Below are 4,207 nucleotides of genomic sequence, written 5' to 3'. Positions count from 1 at the left end.
CAATGGCTGCAATTGCTTGGCAAGCTTTTCCCCACCGATTACCACTGACTTTGCTATTTTCCAGAGACTTTGAAACGTTATCTCATCAAGAGATAATTCGGAACGCAAAATTCCATCAACGACACCCTTCTTCCTCGTCGCCTCATTGCTTCTTGTATTGCTAGGATTTAGACGCTGCAGGTCTTGCAAAGTATCTATATATCCCTCATCATTGATTCCTTTAGAGAGCATATTTGGTCTCATCACCAAAAGATACATCATGTATTTAGATAGGCATCTGCTTGTTTCATATTCTTTGGAGACATTGCTTGCATCTTTATCATAACAAATCTCTGTTGCAAGATGCCAGACAAGAATGCTCCGACTGAATTCTACTTCAGTCGTGCACCACTTGTATTTCTGTAACAGTCCCTCTTTTTCCAGCACACCATCTCCCCTCTGACCTATTATTTTACTTCTGAATTTTTTATCAATGACATTAAAATCTTCCTTCATCTCCTTGGCTTTCTTTCGAAGATGTTCGAAAATAAAACTTTGTAGATCACCATTCATATCTACCCGATGCACAAACATCTGCCTCATCTTTTCATTGATTCCCAGCGATTTCAAACATCCAAGTGGCTTGTTTTCAATGCAACAACTTATCAGGTCATGCTGTGCTATGGATCTCGCCCACCTCTCGCTTCTAGTTAACTTCCTTATCAGAGAATAAATAGTACAATTCTGGGCATTCCAACCTTCACCTTCCAACCAAATCATTGTCCAGTCAGAGAAAACAAGGCATAAAAAAGCATAAAACTCGAGAAAAACAGCGGCCGCAAACAATAAATACGTGATTGTAATGTCGATATGTGAGTAGGCATGCTTGTCAGTCAGGACTTGGAATGTAATAAACGCAGTCAAAGTGAGCAGAAAGCTGATTGAGCGTAGAGTGATTCCGGCACGAGAGTAAATCAGGGGCGCTTTAGTGTAAAGCATATCGTATATTAATCCAAGCTCAATCTCTACCACCTTGAAGGCGCCTTCTGCTGAATTTTTGGAAATCAGCACCTCGCTTTTTATTAGTGCAGGAATGCCACGGACAAGATCCTGCCCCATAAACATGGATATATCCAAAAAAGTATAAGCTTGAAGAAGATAACTTCCCTCGAGAGCTTGATCACGTGTTTTTGTTAATGCCTTTAATGGATAAAAAGGCCGAAATTTTGAGAGAATAGACTTTTTCAAGCCTTCAGAGCTTGAAGAACTAAGCACCCAAGTCCTCTCTGCGTACTTTATAATGCCGACAATGAACACCGGGATTGCTATGAAAGTGAGGATACCGCTACCCAAAGACCTGGAGAAGACATAAAAAGCCACTCCGACTTGGACTACAAGACCAAGTGCGTGCCTTAAACACAACTCGTTATCTTCAATCGAGTATGCTGTGATTGTGTCTGGGCCACCAAGGTGCAGGAGTAGAAAAGGTGCCCAAAATGCCTGGATGAAATTGTTTGCTTTTTTTGAACCGTCAACTGATGAATGTCCTTGGCTCCTGGCTAGATTACCCAGAGCAACGGTTGCCACCATGTCTGCTGATAGATATGCAGACCAAACGAGAATCCTGATCCAGCTTCTGGCAATGGTCTTTCGCCGAGAACCAAATACGATGAGGATGGTTTGTAGTAAGAGACTAAGCAAAACCATTCCTCGAATCTCCCCATTGTTCCACAAATTTATGACTTCTTCAGGAAAATTTTTAAGCATTGTGTCTTTTCCTCAACAGTGAAAACTAGTTCTCTCGATGAACACCAGAAGAAACTGTTTTGTAAGATGAAAGTAAATATGGATATCTCTGAAAAAATCTCTTAAAAGGGTAAGTGAAGAGATTCTTATGAGAAAAGAATTCTGCACTAGATTTTGGGTAAGGTGTCATAAAATAGGAGATGCTGCATATTGTTGTTACAGCAAGCAAAGAAAAGGCATGGAATGCATTACAAATTAATGTATGGAAGTGAGTTCTAGGATATATCTCCTTTAAGAGCTTGCTTGGCCAGCTTTTACAAACCATAGTTACATGTACAAGTAAGAATTTGGTACTTGGCTTGGGTACAAAGCAATGAAAAGATGCTAAATAGTAATAAAGAGACTTTAAATTAGTTGCCTATTCCCCTTTTCTTTCCCTTATATACAATAGACATAGCTTTTTGGACACTTAAAGAAGGAATTCTGAATATCAATATGATGTTTGAGCACTGAAATCCCCGGCCCAAGGTTTGAATATGAGACTACGTACCATTTACTGCTAATGAGTTTCTGCCTTGCATCAGTGGAATTTTGCATCTTAACCTAATCAACGATTGTCATCCTCTCAATGAATAAAACAATGAGTTTATCCATTATCTTTTCATTCTCAAGAGATTCTAGCTAGATAGGCAAAGGCTTTGCTGCTTTGCACATTTTCAGCGGGTGAGTGAAAATATTCTTATGAGAAATTACTTCAGCAGTGGATTGTAGTTGAGGTATCAAGAAAAAAAAAAAAGAATCGCTGCATAATGTTGTTACAAGCAAAAAGAAGGTACGGGTTGCAATGCCATAAAATAGAAAGATGAAACTTCCAAGATGTATTTGCCTATAATTCTAAAGCTCCTGCAATCAGCCTTTGCAAATCAACATATGTGACTAAAAATCTTAAAATTAGGTTGCTTTGATACAGAGAAAGCAAGAGATGCTAAATATTAAAGAGATATTCAGCTTGCAAGGAATAAAAGATATAAATTAGTTTTATTTTTATTTTCTCGGTGGACAGAGTTTGGTTTCCTTTTCTTGAACACTTAAAGGGGCATTGGGGTTGGGCACAAAACAAAGAAGAGATGCTAAATAATAAAGAATGCAGATTGCAAAGACTAAGAAACTTTAAATTAATTGCATTTTCTTTTCTTCATACACAGAGTCGCTTTCTGTTTTAGAGAAGGAACACTGAACATCAATGCAGTGAGTAGAATCTTTTGACTTCATTTCTCGGAATATGATGTTTAAGCACTGAACTCCCGAAAGGTTTGAATCTGTAGCTCACATTTACCCTTGGATTGGTGTGTTATCAATACTGCAACCTCAAAACAGAGAAAATGTACCTGATGATGTGTAAGACTACTCTCGAACCTCAATGCGACTACTAGCAATTCAAACCAGAAAACTACTGCAGGATATGAAGCCCCTGATACATGAACAATGGAATCATCAATAGTATTTCTTAAAAACATTTTCAAAACTATTCAACTCAATAGGTACATTGAAAATTTTGCATGAACCCACCTGGTGAGGTGTAAGACTCCATCAATACTGGTTTGTATAACTCAGAATCCTTTGCCTGTACCATGTTAGAAGGCAACTCAAGAAAAGATGTTCCTGATTAAAATTCCGCATCGAAAAGATTTCAGGAAGAGCTTCATGCCTGTTATAGCAGCAATGCAAGGACAATGGTACCAAATCAACAATTAAAATGAGAGTGATGAGCATTGTAAAGGTGGCTTGATAGACACATCAAATGTCATGGAAACTTAATTGCATGAATACGATGAAGTACGCTTTGACATTGAAACAAGAATCATAGTTATATATTTATCTACTATATATCTATCCAGATGTATAGCAGATCAGAAACAAGGCAGCTTACCTTGTCCAGTTGAATAAACGGATTGACATGTGAAGTATCAGAGGAGGCTGGCTTTTCTTACGTTAATGGACTGTCATATTAAGCTCTGCTTCTTGGCACCTCTCCTGCCTTGGACCTGATAATTTTTCCAGGAATAACCTGTGTGTGAGAGGAGAGCTGCTTGAGATGTAGCCATTCCAAAGAAAGCTAAAAATCAAAAAGTGTTTTAAAACATTGAGCAAGTTTGCGCGTAGCATTACTGCTCTGGGCAGCCGGAAAAATAGAAATTAATTTTTTTAACATACTATTATCAAAAATAAATTTTAAAAATAAAAACTATTATTTTAATATATTAAAAAAAAAAAACCCTTCATTCTAAAAGAAAAATTCCTTCTCTTCCCCTCATCTTTCGTGCTTAATCACCCTAGAAAAAAACAAAGGCACAGCCACTACAATTCTGAAGCCTCGGCACCACGATCAATGTTAAAACCCACCAAAAATAGTGGCAATAAGAGGTGCAGTTGGAGGAAGACAGTGAACAACCACTACCGTTACCCACATCAGATCATCGTT

General features: G+C 38.0%; 1 long non-coding RNA gene across 3 annotated transcripts; it reads right to left on the bottom strand.

The window, feature by feature from the left end:
• Positions 1–2,746: 2,746 nt before the first annotated feature.
• On the bottom strand, positions 2,747–3,969 carry LOC105136583 (uncharacterized). 3 transcript variants are annotated; one of them, XR_844378.1, is made up of 3 exons: positions 3,656–3,969; positions 3,271–3,433; positions 2,747–3,196 (listed from the first exon to the last, which is right to left on the bottom strand). It is a non-coding gene; the product is annotated as an uncharacterized LOC105136583 (long non-coding RNA). The 3 variants fall into 3 exon arrangements; XR_844377.1 differs by having other exon boundaries at positions 3,295–3,433; positions 3,656–3,967; XR_844376.1 differs by having other exon boundaries at positions 2,747–3,433; positions 3,656–3,968.
• Positions 3,970–4,207: the final 238 nt, after the last annotated feature.

Source organism: Populus euphratica, unplaced genomic scaffold (assembly GCF_000495115.2).
Source record: "Populus euphratica unplaced genomic scaffold, PopEup_1.0 scaffold133.1, whole genome shotgun sequence".
Classification (NCBI taxonomy): domain Eukaryota; kingdom Viridiplantae; phylum Streptophyta; class Magnoliopsida; order Malpighiales; family Salicaceae; genus Populus; species Populus euphratica.
Note: the sequence above shows the minus strand (reverse complement) of the source record. Positions and strands in the feature narration are given on the sequence as shown.